A 6,568-nucleotide genomic window follows, 5' to 3' on the forward strand; every position below is an offset into this window, starting at 1 on the left:
ATAAGGAAAAAAAAAGCACTCTGAACACAACTTGTGCTCTATCTATACCTACTAAAATGTATACTTTCTTTTCCATTTATTTTCTTTTCTTTTTCCTAGGTGAGAGAGACTTAAATTTCCATTAACAAATTGAACCAACAATTTTATGAGAATTTAATGTAATTCTCTGTGTCCAACTATATATAAAGGAAAGAATATTATAATCCCTGCTACTCAGAGGGCTGAAGCTGGAGGAGGAAAATTTTGAGATGAGCCTGGGAAAATTAGCAACACTTTTCTCAAAATAAAAAGGAGTAAAGCCCTGGGTATGAAGCTAAGTGGTTGGGTACCCCTGGATTCTGAAAATAAAAATATACAAAAATGTTAATATTTCTCTAGCAGTTTTAGATTCATTTATCATGGATTTGACCCTTAAAACAGGAAACTTTTTTAGTAGTAGAATGCAGAGCCGTTTTAATACTCTGAATTGAATATTTTGCATATATATATATGCAAAATATATATATAATTTGGTTTAAAACAGATTAGAAGTCCAGGTCTTGTTGATGTAAAACAGTTAAAAACATGCTTATCACATAATTATTTAGCAAATATTAGCACATAAGAAGATGATGAAAATACTTTGAGGCTGCCTCTTTTTATTGCAAAGAATTTTTCATTTTGCTTTCAGTTCACCTAAAAATGGCAGAAATCACAACAATACAAATGTTATCTGAAAGAGCATCTTGGAATTGAAAAAGTAAGCAACAACAAATGGTTCCTTTAAAATTTTAAATATTTCTAGTTGCTTATGTTCTTATAAGTAGACATGAAAATACATGCTATATTTGTCAAAGTACTCCATGCTTATCTATTTTAGAATTGGGTTAGACATAATGCTTACCTTAATGATAGCAAAAGACCAAAATAATAAACAAGTGTGTCCTTTTTATATTTTAGAAATTTACCTGCATTTGAATCAAAGGGTAAGCATTGTCTATTTATATTCTATCCCAGGAAAAAAAGAAAAAAAAAAAGCAGTGTTCCTGAGGTAGGAAATAGTGCCTGCCTTGGGGATAAGTCTTTTCCCAAGTAACTTCCTAATTGAGGAAAACTTTTCATGATATTCAAGGAGTTTAATATAACACGTTAAACATGCCTGGTTATGTTTAATATAAGGGGTTAATACATCCCTTATATTCTCAGTTTCTCTTCCTTTTTGTGCTTATTAATAAACATAAACATTAGAAATCTACAGTTAACAACTGCTAGTTATGATTCAAACAAAAATATTTTATCAAAACTGCAAATGGTCAGTGCCTTCAATTAAAAAGGATTTTATGTGCCAGTAAATGTTTTCAAGAGGGCTGGGGATATAGCTCTGTTGGTAGAGAGAGGGCTTGCCTCCAAAGCATTAAACTACCAGAAAAAAAAAAAAAATTTTAAGAGGTTCAAGATTCTTCAGACATTCCTGTCATCGTCAACACAAGTCTGCCTCCTATAAATCTGCATTGGACAGTTAGACCTCATCATCCCCCACACAAAGAAAGAAGGAGAAGGGGAATTAAGACTAGTATTCACTTTATCTTTTCAGGTGCACAAACTGGAAAAGTCATGCAGACTTTCCAAAAATAATCCCCAATGTAAAATTTAGTGACAGGACTACAGAAACCTGGAAAAGAGGCTGTAAAATGTAACTTCTAGTGAGATTGCCAGGTAACCAAGTATGATTTACTATTTTATCATTAGTTGCCCTCAATTGCCAAAATCTAGAATTTTAAGACATTATTGCTTGATTATTGATTCAATCAGCTCCTCAAATTGAGTGGTAGTTAATAAGATAAGTATCTATAACTTGCCCAATCATCCACACAAACACACTTAGACACACTCACAGGTTCAAGGAAGACAATATAAGATGAAGTCACAGGAACTTGGAATATATGTATATAAACATAAGGAATAATGAATACATAAATGGAAAATATACTTTAGAACATATGTCTTCCTGATTTCCAGATGTTGAGAGCTATAACTATTAAAGGGTTATATATGTACCTACCTATTTTTGAGTGATAATATTTGTGATTAATTTAAATTTAACGTTAAAATTTACATGCAGATCTACCTCCACTGACATCTGCTTGGGAGTCCGGGCCCAGGGTAGGTTCGAGTCTGGCACCCCGCTCCACCTGGGAGCCCAGGCCTAAACCACTTCCATCTTGGGACACTGTAGCCATTGCCATAGCCTTCCCCATGCAGTAGCCTCTACCTTGCCACAATAGATAGGGCCTAGAAGCAGCTATATCTTGGAGCAGGCATACCAAAGCCAATGTAAGGCTCACCTTTCAGCCCCATCTCAGAGAGACTGCATTCATCTTGAGGCACCTGCACTGCTATCTTGAATTACCCGAACTATTACCACAATCACCTTTAGTTGCGGAAGTAGACATTGTGGGACAACAGCAGAGTCTGGAAGCCCAATATCAAGATGAGATGCATATAATCTGTGTGGATACTACAACATTATAGGTAGAAACTGTAATATCTCAGATCCATGATGCAAGAAAGAAAGACACATTGACAACATGAAAAAAACAAGGTAGAAAATTGCCCTTAACAAACCAGATTGCTACAAGAACAGAAACAATGGAGAATGCATTTGATGAAATGTCAGAAAAGGAGTTCAGAATGTTTACAAAATTATCAGTGAACTAAAGAATGACCTATATGATCAAATACAGGCAATAACTGATCACTCCAACAAAGAGATAAAAGAGCAAATGCAGGTAACAAAAGATTACTTCAAGAAAAAGATAGAAATTCTTTAAAATAAGTCAGAAATCCTTGAAGTGAAGAAAAATAAACCAAATAAAAAACTTATTAGAAAGCATCACCAACATACTAGATCACTTAGAAGAAAGAAGGTCAGATAATGAAGACAATGTATACAAACTGGAAGATATTGACCATACAGTGAAGAAAGTTAGAAAGTATAAAAAGAATATCCAAGAATTATGGTCTAGCATCAAAAGACCAAATCTAAGAGTTATTGAGATAGAAGAAGGCACAGAGTTTCAAACCAAAGGAATATACAATCTTTTCAATGAGATAGTATCAGTAAATTTCCCAAACATGAAATGAATTGGAAAATCAAATAGAAAAGGCTTATAGGACACCAAATGTACAAAATTACAATTGCTCTACACAAAGGCACATTATCATGAAAGGATGGAATCTTAATGACTGCAAGAGAGATGAATCAGATTACATATAGGGGAAGACCAATTCTTATCTCAGCAGATATTTCAACCCAGACACTCAAAGCAAGGAGATCATGGAACAACATATACCAAGCTCTGAAAGAAAATGGATGCCAAACAAAAATTTTATATCCAGCCAAGTTAAGCATTATATTTGATGATGAAATAAAAACATTTTATGATAAAGAAAAGTTTAAAAAATTACAACTAGAAAGCCTGCACTACAAAACATCCTTGGTAAAATATTGCATGAAGAGGAAATTAAAAACAATGATGAAAATCAGCAGAGAGAGGTATTACACTAAAGGAAAAACTAAACAGAGGAGAAACAAAGTCAATTGAAATACCAAAAATAAACAAAAATGGCTAGGAATACAAATCATGTCTCAATAATAACTCTGAATGTTAATGGCTTAAACTCACCAATCAAAAGACATAGACTAGCAGATTGGATTAATAAAGGACTCGAAAACATGCTGCCTCCAAGAGATTCATCTCATAGGAAAAGACATCCACAGACGTAAAAGGTTCAGAAAAATCATACCACTCACATGGACTACAGAGACAATCAGGGGTTTCCATCTTCATTTCAAATAAAGTAGACATCAAGCTAAAGTTACTCAAAAGGGATAGAGAAGAACTCTTTAAATTTTGCAAGGCAACCATACACTAACAAGACATGAAAACTATAAATAAACACACTCCAAACAATGGAGCATCTATGTTCATCAAACAAACTCTTCTCAAGTTCAAGAGTCAAACAGACCACAACAAAATAATTCTGGGTGACTTTCACACACCTCTTTCACCACTGGATAGATATTCCAAACAAAAGCTGAAAAAAGAAACTATCAAACTCAAAAATACAATCAATGACTTTGACTTAACTGACATATATAGAATATTTCAGCCTTTAATGAATGAATATACTTTCTTATCAGCAGCACATGAATCCTTCTCTAGAATAGACTATACATTATGCCAGAAAGCAACTCTTAGCAAATATAAAAAAGTAGAGATACTACCCTTCATTCTATCAAATCATAATGGAATGAAGTTAGAAATCAATGATAAAATAAGAAATAAAAGCTACTCTAAATCTGGAGACTAAGTAATATGCTACTGGTTAAACAATTTGTTGTAAAAGACATCAAGGAGGAGGTTTAAGAAATTTTAGAGGTAAATGAGAACACTGCTACAACATATCAAAATCTCTAGGACACTATGAAGGCTTTGCATGAATTTCCTTCTTTAAAAGAAGAAAAAGTCAACAAATAAATAACTTAACATTACATCTCAAAGCCTTTAAAAAATTAACAAATTAACACCAAAAACAGCAGCAGAAAAAGAAAAATAACTGAAATCAATGAAGTTATAACAAAAGAAAGAATTGAAAAAATTGACAAAACAAAATGTTGGTTCTTTAAAAAATAAATAAAACAAACCCTTAGTCATGTTAATGAAGAGAAAAAGAGAGAAAACTCAAATTACTAAAATATGTGATGAAAAATTTATTATCACAACAGACACTACAGAAATACAGAAGATAATTAGAAATTATTTTGAAAACCTGTACTCCAATAAAACTAAAAATATTGAAGGCATTGACAAATTTCTAGAGTCATATAATTTGTCCAAATTGAATCAGGATGATACACACAATTTAAGTAGATCAATTCCAAGTGATGAAATAGAAGACACCATCAGAAGCCTATTAACAAAGAGATTCCCAGAATGGGATGGATACACAGCTGAATTCTACATGATCTATAAATAACTAATACCAATACTGCTCAAAATATTTTGTGAAATAGAAAAAGAGGAAACACTTCCAAAGTAATTCTATGTGGCCTGTATTACCCTGATTCCTAAACCAGGCAATGACACATCATTATCTCTAATGTACATACATTCTGGCAAATGGAATACAGAAATATATAAAAAAGATAGTGCAGCAAGATCAAGTGGGGTTCATGCCAGAAATGAAAGGTTGGTTCAACTTATGGAAATCAATAAATGTAATTCATCACATCAATAGACTTAAAGATAAGAATCATCTCAAAATTGAAGAAAAAAATTTCAACAAAATACAGCACCTCTTCAAGTTCAAAAAACTAGAATAACTCAGGATAACAGGAACATATCCCAATACTGTGAAAGCTATGTATACTAAACTACAGGCCAACATCATTTTAAATGGAGAAAAATTAAAAACATTACCTCTAAAAATTGGAACAAGGCAGGGATGCCCTCTTTCACCACTTCTATTTAACATAGTTCTTGAAACACTAACCAGAGCAACTAAAAGATGACAGAAATTAAAGGGATATGGATAAGAAAAGAAGAACTCAAATTCGCCCTATTTGCTGGTGATATCATTCTACATCCAGAAGACCCAAAATTTTCCCCAGAAAACTTCTAGAACTAACAGATTAATTCATCAAAGTAGCCGGATATAAAATCAACACACAAATATCAAAGGCATATCTGTATATTAGTGACAGATCCTCTGAAAGGTAAACAAGGAAAACTACCCCATTTATGATAGCTTAAAAAAATAAAATACTTGGAATCAACAATGATAAAGGTGAAAGACCTCTATAATATAAACTATAGAATGCTATAGAAATAAAAGAAGTCCTTAGAAATGGAAAGTTCTCCCTTGTTCTTAGATAGGCAGAATTAATACTGTCAAAATGATCATACTACCAAAAGCAGATTTAATGCAATTCCAATCAAAACCCCCATGACATTCCTCATAGAATTAGAAAAAGCAGTCATGAAATTCATCTGAAAAAAATAAGAGACCCAGAATAGTAAAGCAATCTTAAACAGGAAGAGTGAAGCAAGTGGCATCAGTATACCAGACTTTAAGCTATACTATAGAGTAATAGTAACAAAAAATAGCATGGTATTGGCACCAAAATATACTTGTAGATCAGTGGTATAGATTACAGGACACAGAGACAAACCTACATAGCTACAGTTACATTAGATAAAGTAGCCAAAAACGTACATCGGAGAAAAGATAACCTCTTCAACATAATCCATATGCAACAAAATAAAATTAATCCCCTATCTCTCACCATGCACAAAACTCAATTCAAAGTGGATCAAGAACTTTCGAATTAAACCAGACACTATGACTATTAGAAGAAAAAGTAGGCCCAAATCTCCATCATGTGGAATTAGGCCCTGACTTCTTTAATAAAGATTCCTATAGTGCAAGAGTTAAAATAAAGAAACAATAAATGGGATGGATTCAAACTTAAAAGCTTCTTCTCAGCAAAAGAAACAATCAGTGAGTTGCATTTAAAGCCGACATT

This window comes from Callospermophilus lateralis, chromosome 2 (assembly GCF_048772815.1).
Source record: "Callospermophilus lateralis isolate mCalLat2 chromosome 2, mCalLat2.hap1, whole genome shotgun sequence".
NCBI lineage: Eukaryota > Metazoa > Chordata > Mammalia > Rodentia > Sciuridae > Callospermophilus > Callospermophilus lateralis.